The following is a 21,175-nucleotide window of genomic DNA, read 5'->3' as shown; positions in this document are numbered from 1 at the left end:
TTAAAAAGTTTGAGGACTCCTGTTTCAGGGTACCAACTAGTGCCATTTGTTGTCAAAGCTATAAATATTTCATGTAGAAAAAAATTCTCATGTGGAGTCCCAAATTGTCTCTATACCCTCAGATTTATCTTGAACCTTCTTATAATAAATAATCACAAATGTAGTTTTTTTTTTCACTGCCACCAGCAGCACTTTGCAGTTTTATTAACCATTCAAGTACAGTAGCATCTGGTAAAATCGGGACAGAACTGGGATTTAAAAGCAAACAGATATTCAGCATCTAACAGTTTTGAGAAGCCACTACATACTCTTTCACAAACATGTTTCCACGGGGCCAATACAGTGCTAGCCATTCACCCAGCGCACTGAGTGCACCGAAGTAGAAAAGAGGCAACAAGAAAAATAGCTACGTTAGAAACACTCCAACACTTTAGAAAAAAAGAGTCAAACACTTTTTGTTTCTCTCCTTTAGCCCCTAAAACAACATCACATGGTCTGGATCTACCTATTTACGTCCTACGTTGGCTTCTAGTCTTTGTCAGGAGGGAAACAGTAATAGTAGTAAAATGACACTGGCCAGCACGGTCTTTGGATCTCGAGGAGGGAGGGGAGAAAGTCAGTCCTCAGGACAAGCTAGTCGGCTGCAGTCTCATCAGCGGGGTCTTTGCATTCCTTGTTCTTCCGCACTTCTTCCACGTGCTTGTCCTTTTCTCGCAAGCGCTCCAGCTTGGCCACCATTTGTGCTTCTCGGTTCTCTTTGTTGGCTTCCATTTTGTGGGTCAGCTTCTCCTCGGCCATCTTGCTGAAGTTGTTGTTCTCCTCGATTGCTTTCTGCAGCACCTCCTTCTCGTGCTCCCGCTTCCCGGCCAGCTGCTTCAGGACCTCCGCCTCATGGGACTTGCGTCTTTCTTCTGCAGCTTCTAATTTCTTCTGAATTTCCTCCAGGGAAAGGTCCTTCTTCTTTGGAGGAGAAAGAGGGAATTCTGGGACGGCCTCTTTTGAACGGGGGCTGAGTATCAGCTCAAAGACCTGGCCAGAGGCCCGCTTCTCCAGTTCTTTCACCTGGATATCAGAAGAAGCCATGGTGAACAGAAGACAAGAGACTGGCAGTGTACGCTCTGCAATCCACTGGGAAGGAAAGCCCTGCTCGGTCCGAGCCGCCTGGCCACACTCTCAAAAATGTAGTTTTATGCAATCATTTTGGCTTAGAAGGCCCTAGAAAATATTGTCTATCCAAATATTGTTGTTTGAAAGCAAATAATTATTAAGAAGATCCTCAAAAAAAGAAAATAAACTCACCCAAAAGTGAAAGACTGCATACAAAGTATATATATATATATATATATAAACATATATACACACATTCTAATATGACACAAGGATGGTGATACTTTATTCACATACTTTGGACATGTTGCCCAGAGAGGCCAGTCCCTGGAGAAGGCCATCACGAGGGCAGTGACAAGGAGGAAGGCCCTCCAGGAGATGGATTAACAATGGCTGCAACAATGAGATCAAATGTAAGAACAGTTGTGAGGACAGTGCAGGACTGGGCAGTGTTCTGTTCTTTTGTGCTTAGGGATGCTTTGAGTAGGAACCAACTTGATGGCACCTATCAACAACAAATTCATAAACTGTGCTAAGTACTCTAGAATGTCCACCTTTTTTAGATTTTAAATAGAGAGGCTATCTACAGAGAAATCCATCTACTATAAAGATCGATAGACTGTCAAAATCCTATACAGGGTTGCTATGAGTTGGAGTATACATTAGGGCAGTGGGTTAGATGTAAAAATATTGATAGACTGCCTTTTCCACTGAAAAGTAAATGTTATTTATTGAAAATCTATTAGGAGCCAGGTAATATTCTAGGCACCCTAGTCATCCAGGATGAAACAATAAGTAAGGAGTAAAAAACTTCCTTTCCTCATGGATTGCCCATTGTAAATGCTGTTTATCACACTGAATATTATCAGTCCACTATACAGCACTCTAAGCTGCATAAAGTCTTAATTTTCAACCCAAATAAATTACTCAAGTTTGAAAAACAAAACAAGAACAAATTATAAACCTAATATTTCCTGACAGTGTCCATTTATGTCTATGTAAGTCTCAAGTCAGTGTTTTCCTTTTTCGAACACTTTCTGAGGTACTCAAATCACATTCTTTTAAATGTCCTTTGCATTTGGGAGACAAAAGTAAGACTGAAGGAGTATATCAGGGGTGCAGAGTGCGTGAAGTAAGCTTTCCTTACTTGCAGTCATTGGTACTTTCAATATCCTACCCCCAAGCCATCATTTTCAGGTCATCGATTTTCCTGCAAACTTCCTACTCATTGTCTAGCTTTCACAGGCATATGAGGCAGTTGATCCTCAAGTGACATCACACAATATGTAACATAGGTTCTCAGAGCAGATGTATATATAAAGAAGACTTGGTGGTGAGTGGACTAAGCATTAGTTGCTAAACAAAAGGTTAGCGGTTCAAACCCAGCAGCTACTCCTTGGGAGTAAGTTTAAGTATTGTGTGCCGATAAATATGGAAAGCTCTGGAAACCTAAAGAACAGTTATATTCAGTTCTACGGGTTTGCTATGAGTCTGAATTGACCCAATGGCGGTAGATTTACACTTTGAGGCAGAAGTTGTGTGTTTGCTTGATTGCTTGTGTGATTCATTCAGTGATTGCTTATTTTTTCTCCAGTACAGAAAGTAATGGCATCCACCCTGATTCTCCTACCAACGATATCCCAGGTAAACACAGGCTAGAAATTGTACATTTCTACTTGGTCTAGCATTTTAACTCAAGTAAATCAACCAACAAAAATGTGTAAGAATAAAAATTAATAAATCTCCAATGTGAAATGTGAAGGCCCAAAGGTACACTAGTAGTGAATTTGCAGAAGGTCCTAAGTTGCTCTGGGTTTGGATCTTTGGTTTTCTTCTAGAATCACGTCCATGTGAAACACTGATATATGAGGTGCTAAAATCTGGAGGTCCGTGGTCTTTAAAAAGCCTGGTCTGCAAAAGCAAAGTGGAGGAGAAATTAAAAAGTTGACGAAGAACGCTGAGGTCAGATGCCAACAAAGATGAAAAAAAAAAACACACGATGAGTGAGACACATGCCAGTGGAGTGAAACAAAGAGGCAGCAGAAAGAAGGGTATGGGATGAACTGGTTTTTTTTGGAACAAAAGGCCAGGCAGGCGGGTCAGGAGGATCTGAAGCATGTACATGCAGTGAGTGTCTCATCCAGATCAGGGGTCCCACATCGCCGCTCTACAAAGTGCCTTCAGCAGGTCAGGCACTCGGTGAGCATATTTTCACCGAATGAAACAGGAAAACTATAGTCCACGTGCTTTTGTGATACTCAAGAGCTACGAAGGCATTTGGAAAGGGAGACACAGTGCCATTCCATTGCAACGTTGTAAAATGAAAAAAGAACACAGATGGTCACAGTAATGGGTGAGGGCTTGCAGGACAATATGACTTCTCTCCCGTTGTGCATGCGCATATGGCTCTAACTCTACATTTTCCACTAGAAATATCAGACTACAGTGGATCTGATGCCACCCATCAATGCTGCATTTTCTGGAATCCAATGAAGCTCCCACTGTCGTTATTCCATGTCAATGCAGAAAAACACATAGTGCCACTGATAAACTTTCCATCAGATTTATTATGTTGCACTTTTATTTTTCAACTTTTAGAAGGTAGAAAACAAAAATACACAGATGCTGCATTAGGCCAACTTGGGTTCAGGTGTTGTACTGTGGGTACACACCTTGTAAAGGGAGAGCAGCTATGACAGAAGGTACTTGCTGACCAGATGTGTTGCCTCAACACACAACTGTGTCTACCTCTCTGGCTCAGCTGGTTCATTCCCATGACCTCTTACCACCACGTTAGTGAGGTAGCATGACTTCTTCACTCTCACTGCTCCCTTCAAAAACCCAGAACCCCTGAAAGTGCTCTCTTTCTGAAAGACATCTGCCTCAAGGACACATGGTCCAAAGAGTTACAAATTATTGCAACGAGGAGAACTTGGAGTAACTAAAGTCACCTTACAGTATTTATAAACACAAAGGGCACATCAGTTACTTATGTTATAATTGTAGTGATTGCCTACTACCCCCTGAATCCTCTTCATTGTCATCCGATGAGTCATCCGATGAGCCACCAGTTAGGCTGCTGTAACTGGTCCTACTGCGCCACAGCAGGTTGCACTGCTCCCATGCAGCAGCCTCTTGGTTCTTTCCATGTGTTTTTGATTCCAATGACTTTAACCTTGTTAACTTGGCCAATGTATTTGTTACTGGACTGCCAATATCCGGGCCAGCCAGGTGAAGGAAGATCATGCAGTGGTTGGTGGAGTCACTCTCATACACTTGGCCTGTGGTTGGCTTTTTACTCTCCGTGGATACTAACTGAAACTCAGAAGAACCCCTTCTCGGTTCCATCAATGAGTAAGGCATTGAAGAAAGAACTGTACAGTCTACAACACCATCTTTTGGAACTCAGGGGCTCAGTTTTACAGAGCCATCTCCCTCCTTTACTATCTCTTGTTTGGATGATCTGAGTAGCACTTCAGATTCCAGGAAGTCTTGGACTTTCCTGCACTGCCTCCTCCATCTTCACTTCAGAATTGAGTTACATCGTAGAGCAGAGTCCAGGGAACTACAAAAAAGATGCAACAGGAAAGCCACCTGCTCTTTGCTCTGGCATTGCCCTGTCTCTTCTGCACAGAACTGCCCCTTTGGGGTAAGAACTACCGCTCTGGTCTCAATTCTCTTGGCTACAGTGACCAGAGACTGGACTTGGAGGCCACCTTTACGTTCTCTTCCTTTGCAGATTCCCCTGTAGTGAGCGAGGAACACCATCGGAGCCTGCCAAAGAAAATCCTGCCACCTCCACTGACTTCACCACCACCAAGTCTCTTCACTCATCCACTCCGTCTTGAGAAATGTTCGTCATGGATTTTGTCTTCCTTGTATCCACAATCAAAGCTCATGGAAGCAGCAGTCAAGAGATCAAAAGATATATTAAATGTGGTGAATATTCAATATTCTTCAGAGTATTGAAGAGCCAGAACCTCACTTTAAAGACTAGGTCCACCTGAACTCCCCCAAAAGATTAGATAAAATAACTAATTCAGCATTCTATTGAAGTTGAAGTACATGTGATAATTCTTCAAACACCACTAGTGAATATTATTCAGGGTGAACCTAATACTCACCTTCCATGAAGAAGGGCCAAGTCTGTAGGGAGTTTTTAGGCTATTAGAAGAAAAAGGAAACCATCTAGCCTCAGGTGCAGTGAACAATTGTTGATTGCTCATGGAAAGTCATGGTAACCACTCACATAACAAGGGTTGACCTAGAGCAGTGATTCAATTCAATTGCTCCTCCAGGACTTCATTTCTGAATCTTCTTCTTTTTTTTTTCTTCAAAATACCTACCAGTAACCTTTCATGACAGTCTTATTGATTAGGACTCACATTTCCTCAATACAAATGCTATTGTTACTATTGCCAGGTTTCATTGGTTTGGTCTTAAATCATCGTGTTGCCATGTACAATAGAACAACACACTGCCTATTCCTGTGTCATCCTCACAGTCCTTGCTATACTCGATCTCATTGCTGCAATCACGGTGACAAGCCATCTAACAGTTAGAATCTGTATGCTACAGAGCAGGCTGGGTTTTTCTGTGTGCATTTGTCTATTGGTGTTAGAGCCTCCCGTGGGTTTCTCAAAATAGCCTGTTACGAATGGGTGTCTACTCTTTGTCCTCACTGCCTGTTTACTATTTCCCTGTCCCTAGTTGTTCTGCTCCATTCCAGCTGCAGGAAGCCCTCTGAGGAGTGGCGAAACCTCCCAGATCCTCTCCCTAACCTGTACCGACTTCTCCACACACACCACGATCACTTAGTATTACTGGAGCTGGACCAGCCAATACCTTTTGAAGGAGTCAGACTGACTGTTAACAATAGACCTTGGTTGTCGGAAGAAACTTCACTTCATTCCTGAAGAATTGACCTTCGATCTCCAGAAGTGAGCCCACAAACTCCTTCTCTCTATAGTTAAAGTCTGTGACCACTGAAGACAAGACACTTTTACTGTATGGGATAGCGGAAGTCAGTGGTATCCAGACACAGACTACTGTAAGGAATAGGGCAGGGCTGTACCAGAAAGGTGTGTGTACAACGCACAGGACAAGTGACTCCCCTATGGCAGAAATAAGAGAGGAGATGTCACTTTGTAGTGAATGGGTGACTGGGTGCTAAAAAGTTAAAGATGACATTCTTTTTTTTTAACATTTTATTAGGGGCTCATACAACTCTTATCACAGTCCATACATATATATACATCAATTGTATAAAGCACATCTGTACAGTCTTTGCCCTAATCATTTTAAAGATGGCATTCTTAATGAACAACTCTGTAAAAAAATTCATCAATGTCAAATAAAGGAGGACATATCTTGGAAGACAATGATAAGGATAATAATGTTCACCAACAAGAAACAGACACCAGAGCTATCTATCATCATGTTCACATGAGGAGTAACCATCTGTGCGTCCACACTGAGGATGAAGGATACATTCTGAACTCTCATGCCACAGAGGTTCTCTTTTATGTATAATAGTGTTTAAAAATTTAAAACATTGATATCAAACATTGATAGCTTTTAACTATAGCAGCAGCAGTGCTTCTGTATCACGTGTATAAGCAGCCTTTATAAAAACCTCCATTTTCCTGTGAGGGTGTGTCTGTTTCTTGGGTCATAAGGAGAACCCCAACACAGGTAGTCCACTCCTCTGCTACTAAGTGGAGGGCCACATGCTAATACAGCTCTCTCTGTGTGCCAGTGAAACCTGTCCTGCTCCTTTCCTGGGAGCTCTGGGCATGAAGCCCCAGTACATTGGGCCTCAGCTATTTCCATTTTCAGCTAACTCAGAGGACACATCATGAATTTTGGACAAAGTTGTGTTTATGTTTTGGCCATTCTACGTGGTAATAATTGAGGAAAATGCTGTGTGGTTGTGTGTACAATATTGGATGGGGTAGGCAGGGCAGTGACCTTATCACACTGTCTTTGTGATTGCAGGTGTCCAGTGTAAAGTGCAGCTGGTGAAATCTGGAGGTGACCTGAGAAAGCCTGGGGAATCTCTGAGACGCTCCTGTGCAACTTCTAGATTCACCTTCAGTGACTATTATATTAGTTGGATCCAGCAGTGTCCAGGACAGAGACTGGAACAGGTTGGTTTTATTAAAACTGCAACCAATGGTCAAACAACGGAGGATGCTTCATCTGTGAAAGGCAGATGATTCACTGTTTCTCCCCCCGCTCCCCCCCCCCCCCGATGATAGCATGTGCACCTCAGCCTCACTTGGTCTTCCACAGGGAGAGAGAGAGACCAGAGTTAAGGAGAGAAGGGAGGGGAAGGATGAAAAGGGGAAGGGGAACAGGGGAGTGAGGACCAGGGGAGGGGAAGGGGGAGCAGAGAGAGCTTTTTTATTGCTAATCAAGTCTTATATATCTTTGGGGACATGCAAGCCTCCTAATTGCAGGTAAAGACATATGTCACAGGAAGGGATTGCACTAATTGGACTACAGTAATGAATCGGGGGGACGATCTAGGGGTAGCCACAAAATACGACAGGGAGGTATTGGGAGTACACATGTGACAAGATGGGTGGATCTTAGATTCAGAGAACCAGCTTAATTTTGGTTATCACTGAGCCAGTTTGACCTGTTCTCTTGCTCACTATTGAAACCATTATCAGTGGGGTGTGAACCCCACCAACAATGGAGCAGACTGCCTTCAGGGGGAATATCTCTGAGCATCTGACCTCCCACCATATGCTGGAAAATAGCCTCTAATGTTTGGCTTTCCAACTGAAGAGAATAAATGACAATTTATGAAAATGATACTTATGACACACTACCTTGACCAAATCAAACTAGAACCCTTAACATTTTATAAATACATAGATGGTATTAATAAATGCACAGTTGTATTTGTCCACACATTCATACATATTTTAGTGTAGCCAAGAAGAGGTATAGTTTATACAAGTGTTAGTAAAATAAATTCCACATTCATGTGTTTATTCCAAATAAAACATGCTTAAACATGTTTCTGCTATCACTGGCTGTCTGTTGGCCATATTTTCTCAGTAACACACTTAACTTGGTTTCATTGGGTTGACTTAAAATACATCTGTTTCTGTGAGTCAGGAAACAAAGAAAGAAAGAGAAAGAAAGAATGTAGGCCAACAGAAATTCTCTCTTCTGCACACTAGACATTTTTTAATTGGATCAAGCATCATAAAGAATATACTGAAAACTTCACAGGTGAGTCAAAGAGGGGGAAAAGTCAACTGGTACAAATGAAGAATCTGGATGACATGAAGTACTGGTGGAAGAAGTCTGTCGAGTTGCCATTGAGGAGATAACTAAGGAAGTTGGAATTTCACATGGTTCAGCATTTTCAAATATTATGTCACAATTTTGGTTTCTTGATTGGTGCCAAAAAGCAATGCACAGGGATTGATGAGCTAAAAAATTGCTCCTGAAGAGCTGCTTTGTAGGAAATTGAAGTTAATAAAGCCAGTTTTGTGGAATGAAACTTAAGTATTGATAATTCTTGAATGTATCAAAATGATCCAGAGAGAGAGATCCAATGAAAACAGTTAGATCTGTAGGAATCATCTAGGTTGATATTCAAAGAATAATGGTCAATTCAGAATGTATGAAAGTGATTTTGTGGATTCTAAATGGCTAGTCTGGAATGAAATTCTCATAGGACAGAGAAAATCAAAAAGTATTATTATGAATAAGCTTCAAGAAAATGTAACATGGTATTAGTGAGAAAATGTCCTAGAATGTTGCACAAAGGATCTGTTTTTCTCTCTATCATGACAATACACCAGCTCATTCTTCAAGAGTAAGAATGGTTGTCCATTGAGGATTTTGTTTAGAAACCTTAACAGTGGTTCTCAACTTTCTTAATGCCATGACCCTTTAATATAGTTCCTCACATTGTAGTGATCCCCCAACCATAAAATTATTTTCGTTTTTACTTCATAACTATAACTTTGCTACTCTTATGAATCGGCTGACCCCTATGAAAGGTCGCCCAACCCCAAAGGGATCCCGACACACAGCTTGAGAAATGCTGCCTTACACCATCCACATTAAAGAGCTGATCTTCCCCCTGCATATTTCTGTATTTTCCCATAAGTCAGAGAACATCCCTTGAGTATTGTGGAATTTTCAGTCTGACGTTCTGTAAATCAAGGAGCATAGAATATTTGGGGGAAGGTTCATAACAATAGCTTTACATTTTGATTATTTTTTGTTTAGTGAAAACATCTAAGACAGTGGAGAAATGTATTTAACTACATTTGTATATATGCATATATATGTATGCAATACCTATATCTTGGAGGAAGAACAAGATGGTGACCAAGCAGTACACATGGGAAGGACTCCACAAAGACCAGCGGAAAAGAACCAGGAGAGGGATATGCTACACTTCCAGAATGCAGGATTTTCAGCAGAAAGTCACATAACACAAATTTAATAAAATATCAGCAACATTTGCTGATAGACTCCCCTTTGTCACCGGCCCTCAACAATAACCAACTGTTTGAAGATTCCCAAATTGCTAGACTTAATTTTCCTAGTCCAGGAGCTAGCTAGGATGGTGGAACTGCTGAGCTTCAGAAACATAGCTCTATGGAACTAGCTTGAGACCAACATAAGCACAAGTAGACTTGGCTTTCAACACAAGTCAATGGAGGTCTAGCCGGATGCCCTAGAAGCCCTAAATCCCCAATAACCAAGATAGCACAACCTAACAGTGTAGTTACATAATCTGGTGTCACCTGTAGTCTAATAAGAGGAAAGAGGTGGAATTTAGCTTGTCAAATATGTCTCAGTTTGATGTCCTCATTTGGAGGGGCTATGGAGATAAACAGCTCACTAGAGGCCAGACACACTCTCTGCTTTGTCTTCTTGCAAGCAAGACATATGGAACCATGCTGATGGAGCAAGAGCGCTGAAGCTGGAGAAGCCACGTGGAGACCCATGCCAGTGCTGAGATACTTCCACCACCACTGGATCCACAAGAATTTCCACCCACTGGCCTGGGATCTTCCTGCATTCAGTAACATTGCATGGATTCATAAGTCTAAAGAGGAATTTATGGACTAGTACTAAAATATGGGTTAATATCAGACTTATGGACATGTTCTGAACTGGGCGGGAATGTTTTCTTAATGTACAATTGCTCTTTGATATAAAATTCTCTCTTACATGCATAGGAATGCCTCTGGATTTGTTTCTCTAGTCAACCCGGACTAACACAATACCCAAGAAGTGTGGCAATAACTCTACAGGGCAGCCTGCAATAGTCATAGATAGTGAATAGACTAACTCTCAGAAGCTGGGGAAGTTACAACTATTCCTCTTTCCAGGAGATACAGCTCTGCCCCTCCCTCCCCATCTTAAGATGCCGACCAAAAAAGCATGGATTAAAAAAAATATTTCTATAGCAGTTAATACACACCTGGTTGATTAACAAGGTATTGTCCTCACAATACAAACAGAAATTGCAACAGTGGGTTTTAAAAGTATGGGCAGGGAATTTGGGCATATGACAAAGACTAAAAGGTTTAGGGCCAAGAAACTTCTCCTTGTTCACATACCAAGCTATTCATCAGTTGTCCCATAACTCCATCCCTGGTCAGCACCCCAAGCCACTCAGATAAACAACCTGCCCTTTGATTCGGTGTGGTAGTTATATAACCTGGTGTCAATTTTGTACTTGAGAGTATTAAGAGGGAAGGGTGGATTCTAGTCTGCCTAACATTTCATAGCCAATGAGGCCTCTGTGTGGGCAAGGCCTTCTCCTGAGGATTCTGGGAACTCCTGGATTTCATCTTTGAAGATGGGAGACATTCTCTCTCTCTTCACTCCCTGGGAAACAGCAACTGACAAGATACATGGAACTATGCTAGTGCCCTATGCTGCAGAAGCCGTGTGGACACTCGTGCCAGTTCAGAGATTCTCACAATGTCATTGAACCCACAAGATTTCACACCCACTGGCCTGTGATCTTCTTGCATTCGGCATCATTACATGTGTTTCCCGAGTCTGAAGAGGACGTTATAGACTGGTATCTGACATATGGGCTAATGTTGGACTTATGTACTTATTCTGAACTGGGTTAAACCTCTCTCTTATACACATATGAGTGTCTATAAATTTGTTTCTTTAGTCTACCTGGATGAAAACAGTAGGCTATTGCTTCATTCCTCCCTACTAGACCAGCTAAGCAGGTGGAGGGTATAAAAGGCCCCCAAATGGATTTTTTAAGCTATGTATTTAATTTTAAAAATTTTTACAAAACAACCTTATCACCTTCAAACTACTTGCCATTACACTTAATATATTTGTCAAATCTGTGATTCCATTTTTGGAAATACTTTTCAAATTTGTCCGTTGGGATTTCTGATACACCTCCCTCATTTTTTTCTTCACCTCTTCTATGTCATCAAATCGCTGCCCTCCTCAACTACCAACTAGGATTTTTTCCCCTTGGGATCACATGTTATGCAATCTTTTCAAAACCTCTAAATAGAAAAGGTAATTAAAGTCTGACCTGTTGGAATGAACTCCAAATGCACTATCCGCCTCACAGTAAACAACAACAACAAATTTGATTTCACTTGATGAGCATTCTTTGGTGTCTTCCACTGGTTCATATATCCTGATCAGGAAACATAATTTCAAAGCCACACACTGTACTCTTAAATTGGCCATCACAAATTCGAGGTTCAAGCAAAATTGCTTTCACGACAAAACTCACTGTGATCAGAAGGAATCTTCCCAGGAGACATCACTGGGTGAACTAACTCAATGCTTGCCTAATGGGAAAAAAAAGTGCATATTACAAAAACTTTTCCCAGTGGAGCTTTTCCCGTTTCTTTTGGTTGTGTTTTGGGTTTTTTTGGGGGGGGAGGTACCCCCACAGACCCGTTCTTCCAGTCCTATTTAGTCACGTCCATCATCCAGAAAAGAGAGAACCCCAACTCCTCTGACCTTGTTTACTAGAGGTCTGTCATCTTTAGATATTTAACCTAAATCATAAAAATTCAGGAGTCTCAGCCATACCAGGTACCAAAACCATTCCACTAGTCTTAATATCAACCCTACTCTTACATGTTATAAAATCATCACACTACCAGACACTGTCCCCAACTGCTCAAAAACTCCTGATCCACACACCCTTAGCTTCCCCAAGGACAAGGTTTAGACAGCAGATGTTCTTTTGCTGGCATTGTTGTTGCTCTGTGTTCTATCATTCCTATAATCCCTCCATATCTAAAACAAATTGTGCACTCTTCTTATAATTCATCCTTAATCAGGACTTCATTATGTGCTGGTATACGTAAGAACTGGGGGGTGGGGGGTAATGTTAATTTACTTTTTTTGCATTCACTTAAATTTGTTTTCCAGTTTTTGAACCCATCATCAATCCAGAAGTTAGCACCCACATCAGAGACAATGCTCCTGGGCAAAACTTAGAGCCAAAACAAACATATATAAAGAGCTCTCACGATTCTTACTCTAGTATCATTTTTTCTATTATTTTTTAAAACTTTACGTTTACCCTTTCCTTCTTTAATATTTAAAGGTTGATTTCTTATCCCTTTTAACCTATCTTTTATTTGTCCCCTTCTTTTATTCTCTTCCAACATTTTCTTTCTATCTCATTCTAATGAAAATAAAATCTAACACTATTCTTAAAATTTATTATCTTTTCCCCTGATCTATTAGCATTACCCATTTTCTGGTCATAGCAACAAGTACATTTGGGAGACGTAATTTCCTTTCATTTAACCTACAAAATAACACTACAGGATCTCTCACTTTTTTTGCTTACTTTTTCTTTGTTTCTCCCTCCTCCAACACTTCGTCTTCTACTTTTTAATCTACCCAAATAAAACCTAATCTAACACTCTCCCTCATACAGTTCATACTGTCCACTGCCCCCTCTACTGTACTATCTAACAGAGTTAAACACACACACACACACACACACACACACAAGAAAGAGAAACAAACAACCAAATTCCAAACAGAACTAAATGCAATGTCTGAAACTGAACAGGCTATGGAATTACCAGAGAAATATATTAAAAGAATAATGATAGCACTCATACAACAGATGAAGGGAGAGACTGAGAGGAAAAGTAAAACAATAGAAAAAAGCTGGTAAGTTCACTATATGCCACAGAATAAAAAATTAAACAATACAATAGCAGCATTACAAAACACTCTAAAAAGGAAGCAGAAGAGAAGAGAGAGAAACCTGAGTTAGTGGGCTTGAAGATAAATCTGTCGACTCCAAGTAAAATAAAATGCAAAAGAGAAAGAAAAACTTTAAGAACAATGTAGGATGCAATCAAGAGGAACAACATATCTAATGGGAATCCAGAACAGGAAGGAAAAAAATACATACAAACAAGGAATAGTATTAGAATTCTCTTAAGAAAAATTTCCTCAATGTCTAAGGATGAAATGATAATTATTCAGGAAGCCAAAAGAATTACAATCAGGAGAAACCCCAAATGGAAAACTACCCTGCACAACGTATTCACTATGTCTAATATCAATTGGTAAGGGAAGAAAATGTAAGTGAAGATAGCAACAACAACAAAAAAGAACAATTATATACAATGGGTCAAAATAGCATAACTTCAGATTTCTCAATGGAAACTATGCAGGCAAGAAGAAAATAGAGTGAATTACACAGAACACTGGAAGAAAAAACTGTGAACTTACAATATTTTACCAGCAAAAATATCACTCAAAGATGATGGAGAAATAAAAGCATTGTAAGAGAAGAAGAAATTCAAAAATTCACATATAGATTGTGATAAGAGTTGTATGAATCCCTAATAAAATGATTTTTAACAGAATTTAAAAGAATTCACAAGAACAAGACCACCACTCTGTTAAAAAAAAAACAAACCCAAAATCCAGTGAAATACTATGGCCATCAATAACACCATCACATTTATTTGAAACCAACATAAAGACAATTCCTAAGAAAAATAAACATACCCAGAGCGACACTGAAAGCAATAAATTAATATAGGAAAAACAATGAAACTATGAAAATACACATTAAAGACTCACACAAAACATTAACAAATGTAAAGAAAAATGTCGGTAACAAATATATACCTGTCAAGAATCTCACTGAATGTCAATGGACTAAATTCACCCATAAATGCATGTAAAACCCAAAGCTATCCACATCATCGATGAGAAAGCTGTAACAAATATAAGTATTCTATCGCAGCTCATGCAGAGACCACTAAGTACAATGAAAGAGGAACACACAGAGGAAGACAAGATAGATGACTAGAACATCTAGAATTACATCACTTATGCAAAGTGAAATATTTTATCAGCAGATTAAAATGAGAGCCCACAAACTGGCATGGGGGTAGGGGGTTACCAACAACATATCACACAAAGATCTAATCTTCAAAATGTACAGAACTCTACAACAACTCAATAAGAAAATGACAAACTAACTAATTAAGAAGAGGGGAAAAGACATAAGCAAACATTTCTCCAAAATGAAGCACAGATGCTAACAAACATAAAAAATGGTTGTGATGACTAGTCATCAGGAAGATGCAAATTAAAACCTCAACAAGATAGCACTTCATACCCATAATACTAGCCCAATTAAACAACAACAAAACAAAACCCACAGGAAACAACAAATGCTGGAGAAGATGTGTAGACGTTGGAACTAGTATTCAGTATAGTGGACTAGTAAATAAAGCACCATGGAAAATGATATGGCAGTACATACACAACTGGGAACAGAAATTCCATATGCCCCATCAATACTACTATTAAGTTTATACCCCAACGAAATGAGACACAATATGTGTAATTGTATGCTTTCCCATATTCAAAGCAGCACAATTCACAATAGCAAAAACTGGAAGCAGACAAATGTCCCATAGTGGAAGCATGAATTAAGAAACTATGGTGTGTACACATAATGGAAAACAATGCATTCCTAAAAACAACAAAAACCATGAACCATGCATCATCTCCCTTGTGTGCACTTTGTAAGAATCACCTCAAACAAGGAGACCTCACATTGGCTGGGTCACTCTGTCAAGAAAGGGGAAAAGGGGAAAGACTTTCCATTTGATGCTGTACAACAGTGAGAGAAGGCTCTGACAAATGAGCAGCCCCCCCCCCCACAGGAATGAAGGGAGAACCTTACTGGAACATCAAAGTAAGACCAGGGGACGGGGGCAACTACATTTGAAAGGAGGTGTTGATATTTTTGTTGCTGGGTTTGGTTGGTAAATGAGGAGGAGCAACCTCACTTCGTGAGGGATGCTAAACAATAATTGTTGGGAACCTAAGTGGTCAATAAGCTGATTTTATGTTCCAGGGTTGACACTAATAATATGTTTCTACCCAACCCTGGATGAACTATGCTATGGAGTAAACACTATGATGACTGTAGATGTTGGCCTTACAGGCCAAGGGCCACATCAGGAGGACACAGAGTAGAAGCCCTACTGAATGCACTGAGCAATACACCAAATCTACCTGTACCCTTGATTAAGGATTGAACTATTTTTAAGGCAGGGGAGGGAAAAACTGTGGAAATGTTGGTCATTGGACATCCCTGGCTTAGTGGGTGTCCAATGCAGTGACACTGAGAACCACCAAATATTTAATACCTCAATGCATTCCTTGCAATAATATGAACAGTTTTAATCTGATAGGCAAGTACCTGCACTTGTAACAACTGATAAAAGTAAATTTTCCCTAACACCAAGAACCATGCTCAGTGTAAGCAGAGGTCATTCAATTAAGAAATCTTTCTGTACAAAGCAACAACTCGTGGATTGCACCTCAAAGTTATATACTTGCATAAACCCCTCATATCAACAGTATCTTAAATTCTATGTCATTGGATAAATTATTGATGCTATCAATGCAATCACATCTGAGGGGGCTTTGTTTTACGCCTTTTTGTTGTTGCTGCTGCTGTTGTTGTTGTTGTTGTTGTTGGTGGTGGTGGTGGTCTTTTTGTCATAATATGACCACCAAAGTAAACCAGAGCAGATGGATTATAGGCTCCCACTTAACTCTATTCCCAATCCAAGAACAGTTAGTTCTGATAACAGGGCCTGCTCAATACTGACCTTAATGAAACAATCACTGAAGGTAAGGGAGCTACAGCAGTGTGGTGAAGAAAGCACATGGCGCCCCGCTAACAATTGGAATAGTGTCTGGGGTCTTAACGGTTTGTATTCAAACAGTCACTAATCTAAGTGAGGTGTCAACTAAGTCCACATGGATGAAGCACATGTGTGATGCAAAGATAACAAAATCCAAATATGGTGAGGGAAAAATAGCAAAGTTTAATTGTGAAAAACAAAACAAAAAAATTTATAGGAAAGTATGTAGGACAGTGGGGACCCCAAATCCATCTGGAAACCATCTAGTGAGAGTAAATCTCTGGCATATCCTCTTTAAACACAGGAAAGGGTCTAGAACAGCTTTACTATCAGCCAGAGATCATTGTAATCCTGATTATGTTCAATCACACCATAGTATAATATGATACTTTTTCAGTTAACCTCTCTCTTGACTCAACATGAATTTGCTGTAGCTTCAAGTATTCCTCACTTTATCCACTACAGTAATTTCTTCTCTGGCTTTTAAGATTTTTTTGGGGGGGGAGGGGCTTTTAAGATATTGTTTGTGGTATTTTCTTTATTAATCTTTATTTTTATCTTTATATTCTTATTTTCTTCTTCTTGCCGGTTTGTTTTGGTTTCTGTTGGGTTTCCCAGACTGTGAAGCACAGGAGTAGATGCATAGAAACAATAGGTAAGGCAATGATTTAGGGGGGATGTGTGAAGGGGAGGCGGGGACAGTGAGGGAATTGGGGGAGCATACAGTAAGTACAGGAGGGGGAAGAAGCACTTGTAATGATTGTGATGATGTCTATGCAACTCATTTTAAAAGCAATTTATCTCTACATAGAAGCGTGTGATATTTGAATACTGTATGAAGAATATTGCTACTAAAACAAACAAATAGAAGCCAAAGTTGACCAATGATTACCGTGGTTGAAGGAGAAAGCACTGTTGCTTAGGGATCATTGAGTTTGATGGTTGTGGATGAATTTGGAAAAGGATACGAATAATCATTGTACAACATGAAACATTTTAATTAATGGCACTGAATTATACATGTAGAAGTTGTGTAATTGGAGAATGTTTTGTTGTGTATATTTTTTGCTACAATTACAAAACTTAATTCATGAATAATAATGACTACAAGGAAGAAGAAAATGTTCTAAAATTGAAAACGGTGATAACTTCACAACTATTCTTGACATGATTGAATTATTGAATTGTATGACATGTGGATGACATACTAATAAAACTGTTAGAATATTTATCCCTATCAATATCTGTCATATCTATCTATCTATCATTTATCTATCACTATCAGTATGGTAGTTACACAATTTCAGGTCAAATTGAAAATATATAATGTGGTAAAATCTAGCCTGTCACTGAGGTCACAGATTGATGGTACCTCCTTGTGGGCATGGTTTTCTCATAAGGAGGAACATTGGAACCCACTCCCACCCCCAACTCTGTGTCTTCATCTTTATGCTGTAGAGACATTGGATCCACAAGAGTTTGTACCTACCATCATGTGATATTCCTGCATTCGGCATCATTGCATGTGGCTTCATGAGTCCAAAGAAGAACTATGGAATAGTATCGTACTCATGGACTTGAGTTGGACTGGGCTGGGATGTTTCTGTCAATATGTAATTACTTCTTCATATAAAGCTATTTCTTACACATATTTGAGTGACTGGTTTGAATTCTCTAGACAACCAGGCCTAACACAAGCAATCTCTCTGTCAATCTGTCAATCTATCGTCTATCTACCTAGCACTTATGCCTTAACAGAAAAAACAAGTGTGCACCATACTGTTAGAGATTACGGGAATCAAGAACATTACAAAGATTATAAATGATAGGTAATCATCACAGCAACCAAATAGCTTCCACATTAAAAATAGTACCTAAAAACAAGTAGTCTCCTGTCACTTTTATTTATTGAGTTTTAAGAACTTGGTTCATATTTTGTATATAAGGCCATTATCTCAGTTGGTTTCTACAAATATACCCTTTCCATGACTTTTGCTTTATATTTCTTAGAAGTGTCTTTCATAGAGCCCATAACAAAATGTCATTGAGTCTCTCCTGACTCATAGCCATGCTCTACAAATTTTTTGACTGTAAATATTTATGGGAAGAGAACAGAAAAACTTGATTAATTCACACGGACAGTTTTTCAGTTAGCAGTCCAATGACTATGACACACAGATGACACCAATATGTAGAGATATTGAGCACTCACTGATGGATACAAATGATTAGAGCCTTCAATGTGGTTTATATTTCATTATATAGAAATATTTAGTCCTCTCAAGTGGTTCCAAAAAATGTCATGAAAAAAACAAGAAAATACTGCAGTCACAGAATTCATTTCACCTAAATTCACAATCAATATCAATATAAGAAGCAGGCAATAAATACAAGGTAAAAGAAATTTCTTTAAAAAATCATTAAATATTTTAATGTCATTGTTGGGACTACGGTATGGCTTACCCCAGCCATGTCATTCTCTATCACCTAATATGGAAAAGAAATCTTGACAATGAATTTAAAAAGACCAATGAAAACTTAATGTATATTTGAATGATGGTATAGGCAAAGATTACTGAATACACCATAAGTTTCAAGAACTAACAAATCTGTTTTGTACTCCTGAGAATTTCCATAGAAGTAAAGATGAAGATAATTTGTTTGGTTTACTTTTGTTTTAGAGGAATAGGGTCCCCAATTTTTTTTACATAATTTATAGACCTGTGGAGATAAAACTATCTGCTTTTATGACTCCCATGTTCACAGCTCAAGATGGTGAATTTAGGTCACATAGTTCAACAACTAATCGTTTCCCTTATGTCAATAGTTCTATCATTTTAAGTAGATTATAAAGGTATAGAGAGTATATATACACAGGCACACACACTTAGTCTAATTCTTCGGAAATCTTCTGGTATGTGACATTTCTTAATAGTTCATCAGCTTCTATTGCAAGTTGGCACTTCAGAGAACACAAAGGTCAGTTTGAGAAACTATTTAAACACTGAAATTCGTGCGTGTAGTATAGTTTAAATGAAATATATATCATTTAAACAATGTATATAATTTAAACTAACTTTCATTTTGTTCCTTGGCTTTCTCAAGGAGCACAGAAGCTACATTGGGAGGACACTCAGGAGAAAAAGCAGTGATCCAGGTGTGCTGGAACAAGATTTTTGGCTTTAGTTATCACTTAGCTCTCATGCTACAGCCTCGAGTAGCAAGAGAGGTGAATGTATGAGAGTACCATCTTCACTCACCCATTAGATTCCCATGGAGACATTGAATGTGGACACGGATGAGACTGTCTTCTTCACATAATGTCTTAATCACAGTCATGAAATAACTAAGCAGGTATAATTTTAAGCTGTAAAGAATTATTTATGATTTCTCTACAATAGTAGAAAAGTGGAATAAATATGATTGCCCTTTCATTGGGCCCATATTACTCTACAAATTCCAAATTGGAAAGTACTGAGAGCAACTGGATTAAATGACTGACCAAATATCACCCTGTGGCTTGGGACATGGGAAAGAAATCCATGCCATTGAGTGTAAAGCTCAAGGTGTTGATTTCCATAGTCCGGGGAGAACTTTTCAGCTTATTAAGAATATTTGTAGCCCCCAGAGTAATTCATTTCAGTGGACAGCACTGAAGCTGCAGCTCAAGAAGGACATGTCTGAGTAGAGAACATAGGAGCAAATTAAGGGGGAGGAAGAGAGATAGTGGAACACATCCTGGCCCACCAGGACTGGAGGACAATATTCCCGTTCAGAGCAGCCAATCCACAGAGAAGACCATATGTCTGGCCCCATTATGAGACACAACATCCCGCACAGACTCATAGCCCTACAGGGGACAACACTGGAGACACAGTGTGGGAATTTCACCCAATCTGGTCCCCCAACAAACGGAGGCAAAAAACAAGAAGGTTGTGCAACAGAACAGCAAGGGGAACAGAGCAACAAAGTGCCCAGGGAATACCAAAAACAGACTTTGGGGTCAGGGCTTGGCACCCCATCAGACTTGACCAGAAAATACTCCTAAAGGCCAACAAACAGTCCTTGAATTAACCATAGGCTTTCCTTTGTTGTTGTTTTGTCATTGGATATTTTATTGTTGTTGTTGTTGTTTGTTTTTTTGTTACTTTGTTTTGCTTTGTCTTGTTTTTGTGCACATGTGTGTCTAAATAAGATAGGCAGGATGAACAATCTGGTGGAGAAAACAATGGGACTGACAGTTCTGGGGGGACATGGAAGACGTGGAGGTGGGGGGAAAGGTATTGGGGTTAACAAATCCAGGGCAAAGGGAACAACAAAGTGATCCAAATTGGTGGTGAGGAGGGTGTCGGAAGCCTGGTAAGGCATGATTAAGGGTAATGTGGCTGAGAGGAATTACTGAAACCCAAATGAAGGCTGAGCATGATAGTGGGACAGGAGGAAAGTTAAAGAAAATAGAGGAAAGAGCTAGGAGGCCACTTAGAGGTCTAAATAAAGGCACATGCATATGTAAATATATTTTTATATGAGGATAGGAAATTACATCTATGTGCATATATTTATAGGTTTAGTATTAAGGTAGCAGATGGACATTGGGGCCTACACTCAAGTACTTCCTCACTGCAAGAATACTATGTTCTGTTAAACTGGCATTCCGTGATGCTCACCTTCTTGATATGATCACTGAAGACAAAGCAGGTGAATAAAAAAATGTGGTGAAGAAAGCTGATGGAGCACGGCTATAAAAACATATAGCATCCAGGGTCTTAAAGACTTGGAGGTAAACAATCAGCCATCAATATCAGAAGCAACAAAGCCCACATGTAAGAAGCACCTCAGCCTGTATGATCATGAAGTGCCAAAGGGATCAGGTA

At 39.5% G+C, this 21,175-nt stretch overlaps 1 pseudogene; it reads right to left on the bottom strand.

Annotated features, from left to right (window-relative positions):
* Positions 1 to 233: 233 nt before the first annotated feature.
* LOC142436464 (stathmin pseudogene) lies at positions 234 to 1,168 on the bottom strand (annotated as a pseudogene).
* Between the last annotated feature and the right edge of the window lie 20,007 nt (positions 1,169 to 21,175).

The sequence above is a fragment of the Tenrec ecaudatus genome, unplaced genomic scaffold (assembly GCF_050624435.1).
Source record: "Tenrec ecaudatus isolate mTenEca1 unplaced genomic scaffold, mTenEca1.hap1 Scaffold_309, whole genome shotgun sequence".
Taxonomy (NCBI): domain Eukaryota; kingdom Metazoa; phylum Chordata; class Mammalia; order Afrosoricida; family Tenrecidae; genus Tenrec; species Tenrec ecaudatus.
Note: the sequence above shows the minus strand (reverse complement) of the source record. Positions and strands in the feature narration are given on the sequence as shown.